General features: G+C 40.0%; 1 long non-coding RNA gene across 2 annotated transcripts in view; it reads left to right on the forward strand.

Moving 5' to 3' along the window:
• The window catches only part of LOC119708098, a 132,986-nt gene that overhangs the window by 95,931 nt on the left and 16,648 nt on the right, over window positions 1-20,407 (forward strand). For both annotated transcript variants that reach the window (XR_005258961.1, XR_005258960.1), the window contains one exon: window positions 20,143-20,266. This is a non-coding gene — a long non-coding RNA (uncharacterized LOC119708098). The remainder of the gene's footprint in view (window positions 1-20,142; window positions 20,267-20,407) is intronic.

Below are 20,407 nucleotides of genomic sequence, written 5' to 3' on the forward strand. Positions count from 1 at the left end.
TGGAAACCTTTCCAGGTAATCCATGTTAAAAATGCCGTGAGTTTGGTGTAAATAGTGTAAGTCAACCTGGATGTCCAGTGTCCCTACCACGTTTTTATACTAAAATCATTCCAACAACTCCTAGTTTAAACTGTCAGATAACATTCAGCACCCGGTATTTTTGCTCCAAAAGGTTGTTATACTACTCCAGTGGTGAGGCAAAAGGTGTTAGTTTAAAAAGCTCCAAGGCAGGCAGAAAGAGGAGAGGTTCATATTCAGGCATAGCTACCACCGTGGGGAGGCAGCTCCTGGCTGCGGATGGCAGCCCCCATCCAAGCTGCCCAGCACAGCTCGGGGCTCTCCTCTCTGACAGGGTATGTCTTGGTTCTCTGTAAGTTTCCATCACTGCAATTGGTGATCCTATTCCTGCTTGTAATTCCTGCAAGATGCATCTTTTAAAGACCAAGGTCTTTTGAAACTCTTCCGTAACACCAGTGACATTATCAGAGAAAATAGATTCCCTTTTCTTTTTAGATGTATTTACAAACTATTTTTTTAAAATACTGAAAAGATTAGTTTGCTAAGGCCAAAATAAGCTGGTTTTGGAAATTAGAAAATAAGCTATTTTTTTTTAGGTAAAGGAAATATCATATGCAGCGAGCAGGGCAGATGACAGGATATTTGGACCCTGATGTAAATTTAGAAGTTAAAAACCAGAGTTTCTAGAGGGAGTTTCAGTTTCTCTGTTTTAGGGTTCAGAAGGATATAGAAGGATAACATTTTACAAAATACAAAGATCTCATCTGTGCTAAGATGGCCCCAAAGGTGGGGTAAGAGGTGGAAACTCATGAGTGAAATAAGAGCTTTAGTAAAGAGTGGGCAGGGGCTGCTGGTGAACAAAATGAAGATGGAGGATGATAGTCAGAGATGTTGTAAAACAATGGAAGAGGTGTCAGGAGTTTTACATTAGAAATAGTGCCCATTTAGCACAAAGACAGCTTTGCATCTGACCAAAACACACTCTGCATGTTTGAGGCAGAAATAGACATGTTTACATTGCTTAATTGAAAAAAGGTTTTGGCACATGTTTGTTGCGCAAACTGCAGGTCTTGAAAATCTTTAGAATTTGATGCAACTCTAACAAATGTTTCTAAATACATTCTATGCAAGTAGTCTGTTTCAGAGGCAAAATCAATCCTGGTATTCCTTTGCCACTGGCTTTAATACATGGCCGTATTGGAAAGGCTATGCACATGCCATGTAGAGGAACTGCTGGTGCCTGGCAAAAGCAGATTGGCATAGAGAAGTGTGATCTGGCAAAGAGCAGATCCTTTGCTAATGAATCAGCACAAGCAGTTCGGTTTGGACAGAAACAAACTATAAAATGCCAGCTCAGCAGGAACTCTTCCTCGAATACATCAAAGCTGTTCCTTTCTACATGGCACAGCTGCCTTCTTTCCAAGAATTTCTAGGCCAGTATTCTTGTTTTCAAATAGTTTTTAAAAGCATACAACCCCCACCCTGCCCCGAATGTCCACAAATGAATAAAAAAGGATGTAAAAATTAGAAGCATCAAAACATTAAAAACATCAACCAAGCATCAAAATATTAAAATCATCAATCATGCAAAGCATGAGCATAGCTGGCTACAGTCCTCCCTTGCTTATGTGATGATTATATTAAAAATAAATGTTACTTTTTTTCTGAAGAAATAGGTATGCTGAACATTCTTTTTTTCTTGATCTGGGTATATAATGATTTTTTCCCTAATGTTTGATTTTCTCTATAACTAATTACTAAAGCACTAATATTATTTGCATGAACTAGATTTCAGTTGCACCAATAACAGTGGAATTGTTTTGCCTATTTCAGCAGATTGTGATAGCACAATCAGAAGTAATATCAGAAGTAACACAATAGCTGAGTTATCTTGCAGCATTGCTGAGACTATGGATTCTGTAAAAGAATAAGAAAACAGTAGTTCAGTGTGTTACTAATTATAACAGTGTGCCTGTGGTGTTGTGGCTGTCCCAAAGTAGGGAAGCTGCAGTGAGTGGAAACCTGTGAGTTCATCTCCACCTTTGTGAGGGGCAGCCACAGCACACACTCAGAGCCATGGGGCACTGAGCACATGCATCAGCCCTACAGCCTCATCTGGCTGCTGGGCAGGAGTGGGGGTGTGCTCTCAGCCACAGGGTAATCCCCACCTGGGACAGTAGGCAGCAGAGATCTGGAGGGAACACTGCTCCCATAGGTCTTCCCAGTCTGTTTCACACTGGTAAGACAAATGGCACTGGCTACCTGTGGCAAAAAAAGGCAGGAATGTTGTGTTGTGATGTAAATATCAGGCTTATGGGAAGGGCCTCACAGGCTGCTTGTGTTGGTGCAGAAGGAGGACGTGGCAGAGTTGAGCAGTGTTTCTGGCCAAGCCAGGCTGGGTTTTCTTCTACATTTCTCAACAGTTTTGGCCCTATGTCTTAACTTCAGCAGATTTTAGACTCAGGCATTGTAGGGGTTAGTTATCTTCTGCAAGGTATTATTTTTTTAATAATAACTAGAAGTATGCATTGGTAAGAAGTTGAATGGGAAACTTGGACATGTCAACCAGTGAGGTGAGGGAGATACACCTGATAAGGTAAGCAGTGTACAATGATTTTCTGGTTTTTCTCTTGATGTGCAACAGTACAAGGAAAATGGCTGCATCAGAGACAGGGGAGGGGGATGGCATACTCAGGGCCCCTGCTGAGAGCTCAGTGAAAAAGGAGACGTTCTTTGATATGTTTCATGAGTGTTCAAGCATCCAAGGCTGCTGCTATTGCTGTAGACTGCCTCAAAGATCTGCTGCATTCTAAGATCAGAGCACCACCTGTGGCTTTGGATCGAATATTACAGAGGAAGAATATAATCACTCCTATGTGGAAGAGGAATCTTCTCTTGGGAGCAAACTGGCTCTTGCTATTTCTGGGTAAGCAAAGCAAGCCATTTGTGAGATGTCCTGACGTCACAACTGGATCTGCTGAGACCATCTCTTGCTGTGCCAACAAGACCCAAAATATGGCCTGGGAGATGTCCTAGAATGTATATGGATATATGGAGCAAAACAGACTAGCAGGGTGGAAGCTGTGAGACAGAGAGTTCTGTGAGATACTGAGAAGAGGACACACAAAGAGAGGAGTTTTTTGTTTTAAAGTATACCATAAAATATGCAGCAGTTAGGCAGAGGTGCAGCTTCAGAGCAAGGCTGAATTAGAGGCTTTAAAACCCACAGAATTCAGCATGAAATGAAGTATATAATAAGCACATAAAAATACACAGGGTAGAAAGTACATTGAAAATACCCTCTTCCTGGGTATGGCCATGATTTTCTACCAGACTAATTCATAACCCACACCTTTTTTGAAAGCATTTAGGGTCCAAAAATGATGAGACCCTCCATGAAGTAACTTCTTGAACTTATCTTGCTTGACAAAACCAAGCTTTCTTCAGATTCAACTAGGTCTAAGTATTGATGGAGATGGTGGTTGTTTTTTTGCTATAATGGCTTTTTACAAAGTGAGAAATTCATGTTCAGATCCCTACTTAGCCAGTTCTCCATTAAGCTTTGAGCAGTTCAGATCTCAATACCCTGCTGCCCAAAGGCTCTTCTGAAGTTTGGGTATAAATCATAGCAAAAGGAGTGGAAGGCAGGGAGGATGTTGAAGCAAAGGGTGCTTTTTCATGAGTCCAGGAGGAGAGGAATAAGAGGGTCACAAGGGACCTGGAGGCTGTATCTCAGGTGTTTGACTTGAAATTATTGCAAAATCACTGTTCAGAGCTGGAGCTGTAACATTCACACCCTCCTTTTCTTAAAATATGCATTTAGAGTAAATCTGATTCCAGTCCTTCAATGCATTAATTCTCCAAATACAAAGATGGGAACAGTAATAACTGCCTTCTCACAGGCAGTATGTGCAACTAAATTCTTGAATGTGTATGAGGTGCTCAGATAGGATTCTGAATTTTTGGCTATGGTCAGTTGGAAGGAAAATAGTCAATCTCTCTTTAAATCAGGCTTTGAATTAGTGGGCAGCTAGTAAGGAGAAAGCAAAATATTTAAGAACTGCCCATGGTTTTGCAGCAATCTATTATTAAAACAAAGTATAAGTTATAAAATTGTGACAAAGAGTGTGAAATTATAAAAGTCTTTACTAGATAGAACACACAATTCTTTTTAGCACTTTATCTCTCTGAATGGATGAATGAGCTAAATTCTGCTTTTCTGAGAGGGCTGCTTAAAGAACCCCCTGTTAGAATATGTTCTACTGTTGATAATTAAAACCAGTCAAATGTCCTGAAAAAAAAATAAAAAATGTCTGTGTAATGTCTTATCCGAAAAGGATGGTTAGCACTGTCCTGTCACAATGCTTTTCTGAAAAACTCTTTTGGGCACTGGAATCATCTGCCCAGTGAGGTGGTGGAGTCACTGTCCCTGGAGGTGTTTAAAAAAAAGACTGGGCGGGGCACTCAGCGCCATGGTTTAATTGATAAGGTGGAGTAGGTCACAGGTTAGATTTGATGATCTCAAAGGTCTTTTCTAGTTAACTCTGTGATTCTGTGATGTAAAGTGATAAGCAAGAAATTGTGGTATCCCTGCAGGCAGAGAGAAGTTGCATCTTTCTCTGTTCAAAGTCATGCCTTTGTGGAGCTACACATGCCTGCATTCTCATATTCACTCACTCTGCCCACTGGCATATAGTTATGTGCCACATAAATATTTAATCTCCTTTGTACTGGAGTGGTCACATAAGAGGTAATATTTAAGGACATAGAAAGTCTTGTGACAGATGGGATCACAGATAAGGAATAAAGGCACACAAAGGAGCTACTGAATGGTCAGAAGCTCCTTTAAAGAAAATGTAAGATGGCATTCCTGAGAGAACCACCTACTTCCAATTTACTCGGCACTTCATGAATGGCCTTTTTTATAAAAGTGCTTGAAAAAATTTGACCTGTCTCACTTGTTTGCACACAAATTACAGCTCTACCTTCATAAAATCTCTGCATTTTGAAAGCCCCCTTTAGCATCCAGTACACTTCTGTATATAAATTACCTTTTAGTGGCCCAACACAGTTTCAGGAAACAAGCAGTGAACTGAAAATGTCTGCATGCATTACATTAGGTGATTCTCTTATTCCATTCTACCAGGATGACATTTCTGGCATATTTATGTTAATTTATATTCTTTCACTGGAAACGGTCAGCAACATCTGATAGACTCTGGGGTCTCTTCATCTGAATGTCCCTGTGGGCACTGGTAGCCCAGAAACATCTGTCCTCTCCTCCCTGGGAGGATTCAGAGGAAGTGACATGAGGAGGAAGTGCCCTGCAGGGTCTAGCTTCTGGTGTCTGCTTGCTCTCATGTGAAACGACCAGAGGAACCAAAATTACATAGGACACAAAGCCAAAACTTCTTTAATAATAAGCAACATTGCCCCTGTTTAAACGTCCCCCTCGTCCCTCTCAAATCACAGATAATGCAGTTTATTTGTTCCCTCAGTGCTTGAAGGAGGTACATTTCTTGTGAGAAAGGTCTGGCTGAAGCCCTGCCCATATGTGATAGAAAAGATAATGGTGGATGGGGAAAAGAAATGACTTTGGATATCAAGATGTGCGGCAAGATGGAACCTTCTACATACTATACCTTTGTATTGTTGTCCTCAAGGTCTCCCAGGTTCCTAGACATTCTTCAGTGGCTAAAATCCTCTTTTCACTCGCCTTTTGTTAGTATTTACAAAAGTTTCTGACATAAAGCTCACCTTTGTGTATGTGTGGTCAGGCTGTTGTGTTGTGTTGGATTTGGAGCTAACCTTGCCTGCCAGTGAGGTAAGTGAAAGATCATCCATCAGCTGTTCAGTGTTCCTTCTGCCTGGCAGGGAATTCAAGGAGTAGAGAATTCTAACTACTTATTGAGCTAACCCACCTTAATACAGTACTTATTATGTCATTGCTGAAGAGGTAATAAAGAACATCTGAAGTTTTTGTTAATATTTTTAATATCAGAAGTCTAGATGTGGGACATTTATGGTAGAGAGAGTGTGTGATTTAACTTTACTTGTGGAGCTGCTGAAATTTCTTCATCTTCACAGTGTAAAAGAGCTCATACTATTCCTTGGGGTAATTCATAAGACCATCTGTTGTGCATAAAGAAAGTGCTGAAAATAGTAGAAAATTCAGTCTTCAGTGCTTTGGTTTGGAAAAAGCCAGTCACCACTTAAGACGAGAGAAGACACCTTGAGCAGAGCATCTCACAGGTGAAGGCAGGAGAGGACTGGAATCCTCCACTGGAGTATTCTGCAAAGAAAAGAAGATGCAACTAATTTCAAAGAAGATTTTCCTTGTTATTATAGAAATGGAGAGAACAGTATTGTTAATTCCCAGGAGAATCAATTTAATTTTCACTTTTTTTTGGCTGAATTTATTAAAAGCCTGCAGCCCTTCTCAGGTATCACAGTTTCTCTGATTTTGCATGAAAAATGAAGCCTCTAGCCTGACAGAGCATCAACTAGTGGCAGCATAGCAGCTCAGCAGCAGTCCTTTTCTTTTCCCCTCTTCTGAGAACTGTCTTCCATTTTGTTTGTCTTGTTTTTTCCGCTTTCTCCCTCAACAATTTTCCCACCACTTAATTCTGATTTGACATATCTGTGCTGACAGAGAAGTTAAGATTGATGACCTCTTCTGTTCTTCTGGTCAGAGAAGATGAATCAAACTAAATTGTTTTACAAGTTAATAAGAACAGCCTATTCTTTTTTATTTATTTATTTATTTTTAATAACAGTGCAAAGCAATTCAGGGAGCAAAGAATGACAGGGAAGGCAGATGGATGTAATGTGGTGGTGGTTGCTGGAAAATAAAGGCAGCTATGGGCAACGTGCCAGTTTGTTCAGACTGAGACTTAGCTTTTGGCTAGGGAGGAACTGAGTTTTCTAAGTTCATAATGTAAACAGCTGTCAATTTGCTTTTGTAATGAGAACTAATATGATTTTAAATAGCCAAGCTATTTTTACTGTTATAATTGATCCTGGGTATATTTCTGGTCATTTTCTATTCAATGTCAGTTGAGGAACATATGATCCTTGGAGACCAAGCTATAGTTGTAGGTAATAAATCCATTAAGTCTGTCACTTTTTGGTTTTGATGGAACCTGCTTCCAAAGGCTAGGAAAAAACCCATGACAGAATAAACCCACATATTTCTAAGCACTGATATAAAAATTGATACTATTTTTGACTAATATTTTTTTCCGTTTTTTGAAAGATTCCTGTAAGGAGCAGCCTTATCAGGGATGATTTACTGCAAACATCAGATTGCTGCAGGATTTGAGAGATCCCATCACAGATATCAGGAAGAGCAATCCTGGGCTCTATCATAGGTGTTGCACAGGTTCTTCTATCTCTAGTGACAGTGGTCAAAACCCTGAAGAATTCACTGTTCTTCATGCTGGCAGGAAACACCCATGCAATCTCTAACACATTTTAAATGTTCTTTTTTCTTCTTTCTCAAGAGTTGAAAGAATCTCTAGGGATTGGGAGGCAATGTATTAGTGTATGCTGCATGTTCCCCAGAAGGAATCTATCATGCATTGACCTCAAAGTGGTGATGACTAGGCAAGGATAATTTTGTTCTCCTCTTCTCATATGTTCATGTAGTTCAGCATGCAGGTGCACGTGCTTTGTGTGTACTTGCACAGCTAAATTATGGTTTTTTTTCCAGGAAGATCACCAGTGGTTTGTTTCACAGATAGGGAGTCTTCTACATGTGGCCACAGAAGCTGTGTTCTTACACCCATTTCACTCACTTGTCCCATTCTGTCCCAAATCAAGGCTAAATTGCAGCACCCTCCTGCCAACTGTACCAAGAAGCTTCTGGTTCCCTGTCCTTCACCTTCAGGTCTACTTCTTACTCCTTAGGTGTCTCTTGAACTTTTGTGTTTGCCATTTACCAAACTATTTCCTCTAAAGCCACTTTTTAAAAATAATTCAATTTTTAGGGAGGTATATGGAATTAGTGGTCTTCTAGGGTGCAGTTAAAGCAAAAAAACTATCCACAGACCCATGATCCATGACTAGTTAGAGAATTTAAAAAGGTGTCATGTAGAAGTGATACACAAAATTTATTGAGGTTCTTCAAATATAGATATATTTGTGTTTCCAAGCAGAGGTTTTGGTGGGTTGCTTCACAGTCTAATCATATGCATTCTGAGGACAGTAAAGCAGGGTCTGATTAAATTCCATGCATATTCTGTGACTCTGTGATTTCAAGTTCTGGATTAGTGCTGACATCTGCTGTTTATTCTTGTTAAATACGTGCAACACAGGACGGGGAATTGTTGCCTGTGCGCTTTGTGCTGACTCAGTTTCATGGTTTATTTCTTACAAGGTAACATAGATAGAAATCAAAAATACAGAAAAACCTCCATGGGTCAATTACTATTCATATGGAATTTTGAGCCACGAAAAAAGGAGCAGACAACAAAGATGAAACTGATTTTTTATCCTTTTAAATGACTGACAATGCTTCTAATGAGGAAAGGGCTTGAGACAGGCAATCTGGGGAAGAAAGCTGTCTGAGGTGGATATTTAGCCTGGAAAGTCCTTAGTGCAGGGAATCCCTTTCTGTTACAATTTCTGTTGCCACTTTTCTGTTACTCTTTCTACAGGAGCCCCTAAAATGCTGGAGTCCTAATCCACAGCTGGTATAGACAGCTCCTGCTGCAGGGGGAAGGGGTTATGACAACAGAGCAAGAACCCTGTGTCCTCATTCTGTTTGTCTACTCCGAGTTCAGATCCAGTAGCACCAGTTCAAGGAGTTCCAGCCTGGCCACAAGCATGGCTATCACTCTAAGACACCAGGGCAGGTGTCACCCTTCAGTGTCACTAGGACTTGCAAGAGAGAAAGATGGGAGGCACCAGCTGCTTTAATATCTGTTGTTATATGGCTTCCATGGCCATTAGTTATCACTGGGCTGGGCTGGATCCACAGTACATGCATGTGCTTTGTATTGTCTGGGAGCCTTAACTCTTCCTGCTCCTGTCAGTCATCCTCCCTTCTCACATCAACCAAAACAATGGTGGGGGACAAAAGTTTTAGAGATTCATAATGAGATTTTCTCATTATAAAAGATACCAGGGAGAATGAAAGGATGGGAGATTTGGTGGAAATCCCAGATTTATCACATTACTGCAATAAAAACCCACTATGTTTCTGCTCTCCGATCAAAGAAAATCCTTCACCTAAACAAAATGACCCCATGTACTGCTCCAAATACAGCCATGGTAGCTGTCAAGTGCATTCCTTTTACAAGGCATTAGAATTAAGTACACAAACATTCACAGTTTTAGGATTTGTTTATTGTGATTAGTATCATGAGTCAGAGGGAAGCAGAATTTTCAGTTTAGTTTTAAAATCAGTAGCACTTTAAAACAACATTTAAATAATTTTTATCCATATTGTGGTATTTCAGTCCATTATAGTTTCCCTTTTTAAAACATTTTTTTCTTGTAAAATGCTTAATTCCCTGTCCCACTAATCCAAGATCTGAGTTTTTCAAAGATTTGCAAAGTTAAACTGTGAGAATTGGCAAAAGGGTAACGCTAATTAATGATGTCATTGCTGGGGGGTAAGGTTTTTGTAGTTGCTGGTGTTGATCTTATTAATGGTTTTTAAATTAGAGAGAATATATTTATATTAGATTTAAGGAAGGAGTTCTTTGCTATGAGGGTGATGAGACGCTGGAATAGCTTGCCTAGAGATCCTGTTGATGCCCCAACCCTGGAAGTGTTCAAGACGAGGCTGGTCAGGGCTTTCAGAAATGAAGTCTAGTGGAAAGTGTCTCTGCCCATGGCAGGGGTTTGGACTAGGTGATCTTCAAAGGTGTCTTGCAACCCAAAACATTCTATGATTCTATGATTGTTCAATAATTTCCAGTGACTCTGGATGAAGCAAGTAACGTTCCCTCAGGAGAAAGGATAGCAGCAGGGTACAACTTTGAAAAAAGTCAGGTTTCAAGATAAAGCCAAAATTTTAATCTCAGGAAAGCCAACCTAATATGCTATAAAACCAGGATTTGTATTCAATTTCTCAAGAGAGTGAGGCTATTAACTTATTGTTATAAAAAAACAGTAACAGGCCTGACACTGAAAATATTTCTGTTTTGTATATGAATTAAATAACAAGTCTCAAATACAAACTCAGAACTACTTTTATTATGTAAGAATAGTAATAGTGAAATTTAGAGAAGTCACTGAAGTCCTATGGGAGGTGCTTTACATCAGAAATTACAATTAGAAAGAAATAGGTGGCAGGTGATGCTAATTGTTTTGGACTGAAAGAGATCTGGGCCTTTAAATCAAAATCCCAGTGAGAACAAAGATTCTCTCAAAGTCACTGATGTTTTCATTAACCCAAAGCTGGGGCTGGAACAATGCCCCCTTTCCAGGCCCATGCTGGGCCTTGGCCCAGGCTCTCCACACCCCTGAGATCATGTTGCCATCTGCCCATGAGCCCCCTTGAGAGGTTTGTGCCCAGTGTAAGGTGGGGAATGGAGTCACTAGCTTTGCTTATGCCACTGAGAGTTTCTCAGGGCATGTAAGACCACGATGCACCCAGGCTCCTTGCCTGGGTCATCTCAGGGGTGCTGTGAGTGTATGAGTAAGGGAAAGAAGCAGATCCTTGCCTTGCTCTCAGACCCCACTCCACCAGCAGCACTCCCTCTGCACAGGAGGTAGTTGCTTCTGTCTGTCAGTTCACAAACACACTGTTCTTTCCTGAAGGGAGGATGATTATAAAAAAGTTCCTTCATTAAGGCATTTCTATTGCATTTAATTATGTGCATCTTCAGCAAGTTGCATGACTTGCTTTACATTTAATGACATTGTGTAATTTATCCCATAGAACTGAGAAAGCTACTAACAACACGAGGGCACTATAAATCATACCTAAGTGGTCAGGGATATTTTGTGTCTCCTGTGCTAGAGAATCTTTGCTGTACCAAATTTTTTTTTTCAGAATCCTTTTTATTAAAGATACCCTTCATATCCTCAAATATTTTTCTTATTTAACACTCAAAAATTTTATATTTTCTTCAAGTTAATTTTTTTGAGGTCAAATTCACCTTTGTCTGGATTTGGTCCTCCCAAGGTTCTTGGATATGACTACATCATTTTGACATGGCTGGGGAGTATGATGCTCTCTGACTGCTACCTTTGCCATGACTCTGACCCTCAAAAGGGGACTTAACAATGTTGGTCCATTAGAGAATTTGGTAAAGACCTGGAGATGATGCAAAGTATTTCAAGAACAGAGATAATCAATGACACTAACCTGCTCTGATGCCTCTGCATTATTCTGAAGGCTTCAGTAGTGCAATTATCTGATGCAATTGTATTGAAGTGTGACATGGCCACAGTACTAAGCTGTGAACCAATAAATAAAATAATTTTCATTTTCTCTTTTAAACTTTAGTTGGACTTCAAATCTCATGAGTTTAACAGGATTTGATTGAAAAAGATATTCCTGAAATTGTTCACTTGCAGTGAAAACTAGTCTCATCAGCATAAATCACAGAATCACAGAATATTCAGAGTTGGAAGGGACCCTCAAGTATCATCAAGTCCAACTCTTAAGTGAATGGCCTTGGCATTATTGCCACTGTGCTCTAATAACGGAACTAACCCATCCATAAGGCTCCCCTACATCCATACATCCATAAGGTCTCCTACAAGAAAGGTCTCCTTCAACCATGTTTCCAGTGATCAGGAGTACTCAAAGACTGTTTCCTTGTAGGAATGTTGCAAGATCTTCAGTGAAGCAAGGATTATTTTTAGCTCTACTTTGACATACCCTGGTAGGTTGGGCAGATTGCCATTTCCCTGATTTAGACAGCTGGTTAGTTCTTCTCTCTTTCTCTGGTCTCCCATTTTTACTGACAGAGCCACACATGCAATGTCCTTGCCATTCCATTGATCGAGGAGACGATTCTTATTAATACAAGTGAGGGGTTACTGGGAGGAGCAATGTGCAGAGGCAGTATTGCAGTGAGGAAGGGAACAATCTGTTCTGTTTCTGCTCCTTTAGGGCAAGTTGTAATGGGTATGTGCTGCTACAATAAAGATTCCCATTAGAGATTTGATGCAAAAACCCCACTTTAGAAGGGCAAGGACAGAGAAGTGCTGGAAGAGATGGCCTTGAGAGATGGTGTCACCTATGGAAGACTATGAAGCCAAGTAGACAAGTACTGTCAGGAGTGATGTGGGGGATGTTTGTCTTGCTCAGTGATAGGTAAGTTCTTGGAATTTATAGCCTTCCTGGCTCCTCCCCATGTAGATACTACTTTGCAACACTGACCTTGCTTTTAGGTAGAGAAACTGCCATTACTTCTACACTAAGCTTAATACCTCTGTGTTGCTGAGATATGCCTGGCAGTCATGAACTCCCGTGTGGATGTCAGCTAACACTTCCTCACCTGCCCTGTTATGCAGCCAGTGCAGTGCTATAGCAGCAGGCTGGCTGTTGGGTGTACCACATTTAGCACATTTCTCTTCTCTACAGCAAAGTGTCTTTTAACATGCTGCAACAGCATAAAAGCAGGAGGAACTGAACTGTAAGTAGGAGACAGGAAGAATCACTAGTTAGGAAGCCAGTCTACAGCCTGTGTAATCTTAGTTAAATTGCTGTGTTGTTTTAAACAGAATCTCTCTTTTGCTCTCATAAACTCTCTCTGTTGTTTCTGCAGTTCCTACTACAACAATTTTCTTCCGTGTCGGTGTAGTCCTGTAGTAACCAAGACCTCAAGGCAGCATCCATGGATATACTACATGGATATGCTCCTTCCTACTATAATAAGAAACATTCTAACGCTGTGAAGAGCTGCTACCTCTCTTTTTGTGTTTGCTCAGCTAAGTAGTCGCTTTTAGCATGTATATCAAACTAAGCAAACAAAAGTACACAGTAAATGTGGTCTACTTATGATATAGTTTCTTCCTGCATTTTTGGGTTTGAAAATTAACTGCGCCCAGCCAGGAAGGATTATGAATATACAGACAGGAAATACTTCCACTGAATTATTATGCAAGCTACATAGCACCTAGTCATTGCATTTTTCAAAGGGCCTGTTAAAATACTCCAGAAGTGATAGAATACACCCAGAATGGGAGAGGGGCTTCATACGTATAATTTAGCAATGGTGTATAATGGGTATAATATTTGTAACAGCTGTTAGGTGCTCTGAAGCTACACTACATTCATGGAATTTTCCATTGAGCTCTAAATATTCAGGTCACATACACAGTTAAATTTCCAGCAGTGGCAGTACAGATAAAAGCACTCCAACCGTATGCCATAATTGTGCTCTATTTAGAGAGTGCAGCAACTCAGGCATTTTCATGCAGCAACTCAGGCATTTTCATAGCAGTTGTCTTAGATACGGTATACATTCTGTTTTATAAATGCCAATTCATTAGTGCATGTAACACGTAGCATGCTGCTTTTTATTAAAAGAAAAAAAAGGAAAAGGAGAGCCCTATGTTTCAGTGAGGAATAAAAATATAGCAAAATGCTTTTACTTAGAAGAAGGGAAAATAAAAATGGAGAGGAGTGCCAAATTCAGTTTTGTTTTTTATGCAGAGATCTGTAGAATATCAGCTTTCATTTTGTAAGAGGTTTCAAATTAGTGGCAGTAATCTGAGTATCTATAAATTAATGCTAAAAAGACTTCATTGACTGGAAACATCAAGATATTGAATTCCACCACAGAAAGGGTGTATCACTGACAGGACATGGTTTTAAAACACAGTGAAAAAGACTATGTGTTTTGCATATTTTTTTGTAGTGATGCTACACTAGGTATGATTTCAGGCTCCAAGAAAGACAGCAACATTATTTTAATGCTTCGTGCTGAGGGTTTTTTTTTACATTCTGCAAGTACTAAGCCAGCAAGTCTGACCAAAAACAGATAGTAAAAACAAAGAAAAATCATTTATTCACTGCAATGAATTCAAATAAAACACAAAGAAGAAAACACTGGGGCTAAAAATCATGTTTAACTCACTACTCTGAAGTGGACAGAATGGCAGGTTCATCTGTGGTACTCCTGGTTTTGAGACAAGCAGCACAGCTGCGTGAGATCAGGTATTCAGAAAAGTAGGTCAGCACAGTCAATCGGATTGAGTTCCCAGTCTTGCTAGACTTATGAATAAAATATTTTGTACCTTTTTCTACAACTGTGCTCCATCTTGAACAGCAGATATATCAACCTATTTTAAGATTTGTTACGATGGCAAAATGTCTCCATGACCTAAATGTGGACCATTAAGCTATATTTTTAAGTCACCTTTTTGTGGCCTTTCTTTTTAATTCAGTACACAGAATTATCAGAACAAGATAGTGAAATGTATCCACCTCGCATCTTCTCTGCACTAGAAGCCCAAAGAAAACAGAGACCTTTTTCTCTGTTCTTATCCCTTGTTCTGTCCTTTGCCCCATAGTAGCTGGGTGATGTGTCCCATCCAGAAGTTTAGACAGGCATCATCTAAGCAAACTTCAAGGTAGGCTATGCAGAGGTGGCACCTGGGATCAAGAGCAGAGCTAGAACACACCTACAACTCTTGGCTACTGAATATGTTTTCTGGAGAAAAGAAAACGTGTTACAAACAATATTGATGGCTCTGACAGATGTGGCAAAGGACCTTTACAATGTTACTTCACCATTGCCCTTGTTTTTTCTGTTCTGAGAGTCCACAGTGGCTTTGCCACAGCTGTGAGAAGGGAATGCGTGATTCATGTCCTCCATTTCAGCTCACATCAGGTGCACAGATACTTGTTTTCCTCCTGTCTGCTTGGCTTTTTGTCCAGCCAGCTGGACAGGGAAATGGGAGCTAGTGTGCTGAGTTTGCCTTGCTTTCCTTGACGGAAACAGGGCTGTGTGATGCCTGCAAGCCAGGGCCTGGGTCATGCCAGTACATTGGGTTGGCAGAAAGGGCCTGGACTCTCCAAGGCTGCTGGAGGGAAAATACAGCTGCTGCATGGGCTCCCTTCCACACCTCCACGTGTCTGGTTGTTGACTGCCATAGCTGATATTTCTTCTTTCTGCACACACCTGGCTCATCTTTCTGGCAGGGGAATTAGGAAGGACCATTATGCAGTACCTGAAAGGGGGCAAAGACCAATTATCCAGCAGCTCCCAGGGTAGATTTTTTTCTACCCTCAACATTCAGATTTATTGAATGCCAGCCCCATTAGAAGGAGATGTTTCTTCCAGAGATCCTAATCCCCAAGATAACAGTATTGTGGAGCAACTAAAGTAACTTCCTCCTGGTTTCAAGACAAAGTGAATGCTTGTCATCCTAACAGGATTTTGATTGTTAAGGGGAATCATCAGGTTTTTTTTTCACACTGTGGGGAACACAAAACTTTCATGGAATAACATCCAAACCGTGTTGGAGGTCTCCTTCCACCCACCTGCCCTCAGAAGGCCCAGAAACAACCACGAATTTCCAGGCTTGTTAAAACAGGTTCATTTTGTTGGAAGAGACAAACAAAAACTTCACCTCAGGAAATATAGAAATGGTTTGGGTTGGAAGTGACCTTAAAAATCATCTGGTTACAATACCCCTCCCAGGGATACCTTTTACCACGCCAGGTTTCTCAGAGCTCCACCCAGGGTGGCCTTGAACACCTCCAGGGATGGGACATCTGCAGCTTTTCGGCGCAACCTGTTCCATATCTGAACAGTAAATTCCATTACTAAATGGCTTTAAACTGTTTCTGTCCCCAGGCCTTTGACTAAGAAGGACAGTACCATGTCATATTTCTGGATGTTCTGGACTGACAGCTCTTGTTGTTTGCTTTCATGCATTGCTTTAGGCTTACGATAGAAATGTTTAACCCAGGTGCCACAAGTGCAAGGAAAAATTGTATGCACATGAAGATGGAATTATGGAATGACTAGAAGACATTTTAATAGGGTTCATGCAATGTCTTTTAATAGTGTTTCTGAAAGCACAAGTGATTTTTTTTTCATCTGTCGTAACAAAATTGCAGACATATTTGAATTTGCAAAGACTTTTTGATTTATGAATGATACATTAGAAATAGGCATTAGAAGTTGAAAACAGGGTTTTATCATTTGTCAAAGAGACAAACCTGATGGTGTGAGAAAGCTGCTGATTTCATCAGGGTTGTGTTTGTCTGCTTTTTCTATCTGTTTCTTTCTGGGACCAGTCACTTCTATTTTCAATGATTTGTGCAGTTTCTCTTGTACTTGAAAAGGGAGAAACAATTTCCGCAAAATCAGTGAAAGAAGCCACAAGTCATCTTGCACTGACTCCTTTGATTTAATTTTGCCATGTTCCTCTGCCTATGCTCTGCAACACAAAATAAAAAAAACATTTAAAATTGAGTTGTCCAAGTTACAAGTTACCTGATCAGTTATCCCTCAGACCCTGACAAATAAGCTTCTGTGTTAATAAACTTTGTGTGTAGGTTGATTTCAGCATCCAAAGCTGATGGAAAAAGAAAAATCTTCAGCAAATTTTTTTTTTTTAATTTTGGCACCATTTTTCCCCCAGAAGATTATAGAAATAATTCATCTCAAAAATACAGACAAAAATTCAAATACTCTCTCCCTTTAAGCAGCTGAAAAAACTGTATGAAACTAACCTTCATATCCTTCCTAAGCCAAGTCTCTCTAATCTTTCAAATCCAGTTCAATCTTATTATCAACTCACTTGGCAGAATTAATAGACTAAAATGGGCACCTTGCCAAGTTTTTTTATAACACTCAGTTTCTATTATGCCACTTCGATTACAAATTATTTCTTTATAAAACTTAATCATAATTAATTGATTAATAGAAGGAAAAATACCAATTAAGATACAGTTGACTATGTTACAGCCTAAAGACATAATTAGTCTTATAAACATGAGAAAAGGAGGTTCAACACCTATGTTTATGCTGTGAGAGATTCAAATCTACATGGCATGCAGGAAATGAGAAACCAAACTCATCCAGATCTATTGGAAATGAAGGTTGATTAATTTTCACATTGAAGTACCAAAAGTAAACGTCTTTAAGTGGAAATCTCAGTTCTGATTTGGATAAAACACCATGTAACCTCTTTGCCTGCTCAGTCTGGAATGCCACATAAGTTATAGCTTCCATAATTAGCACAAACCCCAAAATAAATTGGTTATCTACTGTTAAATCACTGTTATTTTCAGCACAGCTTCTCACAGAATTGATTGGGCCACAGTGGGAGGGATAATGTGTAAACTGTTGTGCTAATAATGTCCTAGTGACCTGAGTTCAGAACAAAGACATAAGTAGGATTTGTACTTATCTGCTGTTCAGGAACCTCTTTACACCAAGAATTCTGTTACTGTGCATAGGGATGTAAAGAACACTGATTATTTGTGTGAAGGTAACAGGATTTCTGTGGATTTTTCAAAATCTAGTAGAATTAATTCTTCAAGCTGGGACATGACCATTACAAGTTTAAACAAAGACAGCATTGTCAAGTGCCTCTAATATCATACTAATGAAAAATTCCAGATGTATTTACCTAAAAATGCATTAACACTAAAACATACTGCACATGAGCTAAGACTAAGTGGCTCATGTTGTTAAAGGATGCAATAAATCACTGCACTAAAGGAAAAAGAAAAATTTGTTGATAAAACCAGCCTTAAGATTTGATGCCATTTATCATCAAAAAAATAAAAAAGAGAAATTTTAATATTTCACTGGGCAGCTAGTTGTGTACCTGTCCCTCTCGCTCTTTTGTAAAAAAATTATTGTTACTAGAATTAGCACAAGTTCCCACTGATCTCATGAGGAAACTCTGTGTCATCTAGAGACAAGTTACACTTGGTCAGAAGAGATAAGTCAGACTTGGTTTTTTATTGAAGTATCCTCAGCTCCTGCTTGATGTCTGGCACTTCTTATGAGAGAAACCAAATAGGCTTGTGGTTTCCATTGGATCCATCCTGAAATGCTTAAAATATAAACTTTTATTATGTACAGATGGCTAGACTTGTAGGACAGCTATCATTGCTATGTCCTGTGAAATGGTAATGGTCTGGGATGGTGACCAAGAATTCTGAGAAAACACAGCCTAAGTAGATCTACATTCACTTATTTCCTTTGTAGTTCACAACCCCTGACATGGGTCTCTATATTGAGGCAGTTACTTCGCTGAATAATATGTCTGGTACCTTCATTATCTTTCCTACTATCAAAAGACACAAAGAAAACAAAAATCCTGAAGATCTGTCATTGCAATTTTAATAACAGGCTTAACTAGTGACATTAGACTAAAGTGGTGAGGGAAGAACAGCCTGACCTGTCATGCCCAGAGCTGCACTCAGAGCTGAATGTTTCTGAAACAGTGAAAAGAGGCACCTCTCCCTCAGAGAATCTATGTTCTGAACTTAGCCACCTGCTTCCTCTCAACCAAAGCCCATCTCTTGTCTCTACACCTTGCTCCTGAAAGAGTGGTAATATCCATCTATGTAAAGGGCAAGCTTTGGAGCTTTTATCAATTAAACACCACATCAGGATGTGCCCCGACTGTATGATGCTGACAGGAGCTGGTGTGCATACCAAAACTCTTATGCCTAGCTCTGCTGAGTGTCCTAATGAGGTGCTGAGCCAGTTTCCAGACCTCTGCCAGGTGATTAAATGTCTTTGCACGTATGGCACTGCCCTGTGCTGCCTGTGGAGACTGCCAGTATCAGGAGAGCCAGAGGTGCATGGAGGCTGATGCTTACAGGAGCATGCCCAGATCCTCATTGCACTTGGCTCTTTTGGACTACCCCTAAGAAAAACCAACTTGTTTTCTTTAAGTGAGTTTGTGGTCTCATGCAAGTTGCTGAGGTCATGATCACTTCCTTTTCATGTGAGTGTTTAACAGGAGTACTCTAGAAAATAACAATGGCAACCAGCTATTGATTCTTCTTGGCTAGCTTCTCATTCTAATGAGCACAAGAATTTAATTAGAAAAACTGTTAATGGGTTTTCTTGTGTATGTATTTTGCCCACTCACCCCTACTTCTGTCACTGACCTCATCTGGATTGCTGGCAGTATGCACACATTCCTCTTAGGAGATTTAACCACTAAGTGTCATGGTTCATTGGGAAGAAAATTGTGTCTCATTATTCTCAATATTTAACAAAAAACAGTTGAAGTAACAACAAACCATACAAACTGCCAAAACAGAAAAATACAGGGCTCAGAATGTTAGAAGTTCTGTCTGCAGGCTGGACTGAGATGAAGAACTCTTTTGACTGTACTCAACTCAGTGCCTGCACTAAAAATTGGCTTTTCTGCTCCATCAGTTTGTCCCATAAATTGGTATTTTGTTTATTCCAGGGATATTATAGGTCTGCCAATGCACTGTCACAACTCAGAAATACATTAAACAATACAATATTGAGTGCACAATGCAAAAATTGACAGAAATGGCCATTCTGTAGCCTTCCTATTTCTGAAACATGGTTTTCTTTCAGATTTACCTCCAGATTTTCTTTCAGATTTTCTTTCAGATTTACTTTTCTTTCAGATTTTTACCTTCAGATCCTTTTGGTTCACTTGAGGTCCACAGGGCAAACCAAAGTCCATGTCAGAAGTCAGTAGCAGAAGGCCTAAGCATTAAGATTAAAATGTCTCTCTACAGCTTTTAGCAAGAGGTTTGAGAATTGCTTTCCTGCTAGGAGCATATTCAGCCAGAACTTGCTGCATGGTGAATGGGAATCTCACTCTTAACGAAAATATTTAAATCCAGCGTGTGCATACATGGGGAGACACTTGAGTGTTTGCAAGGATCCAGCCCAAATGAGGTATGCTGCCCAGCAGTGCCCCATGACATAGACTGTAAGGGTCTTATGCCACAAGTAGCCCTGGGCACTGGGAATTACCTGGATGGGATCATGCCGTCCAGAGGCTGGGTTGTCCCGGCCCAGAACATTCCTGCAAAGCACATCAGCCCTTTGGAACAGAAAGATAAGGAACTGGTGAAAGAGAAACCTTAGTCCATGTCACACTTTGAAAGGGATTTTAATGAGATGTCTTTGGGAACTGACTTTATTTAGTACCATTCAAAAGTTTGGCCTTTTTTTCTCCATTGTCCAGAAAAGAGAGACTGCTACCCTTCAAAAAATGGTGTCTCAGACCTTCTTGGGCAATGAAGAGCTACAGAGACCACATCACCTTGCTCTGGAAAAGCATAGCTAGGATTTGAGAATGTCTGGCACAGGTTAGTAGAAGACAATGGAAAGCAGACATCAATATCACTAAACCTGTAATAAGATCTTACACAGAAAATAAGACTGCAATGACCAAGTCCTGAAGAATAGCTCTTCCTGCCTCTGATTTGGGAGGTTAAAGGGCTCTTCTG

Source organism: Motacilla alba, chromosome 1A (assembly GCF_015832195.1).
Source record: "Motacilla alba alba isolate MOTALB_02 chromosome 1A, Motacilla_alba_V1.0_pri, whole genome shotgun sequence".
Lineage (NCBI taxonomy): Eukaryota > Metazoa > Chordata > Aves > Passeriformes > Motacillidae > Motacilla > Motacilla alba.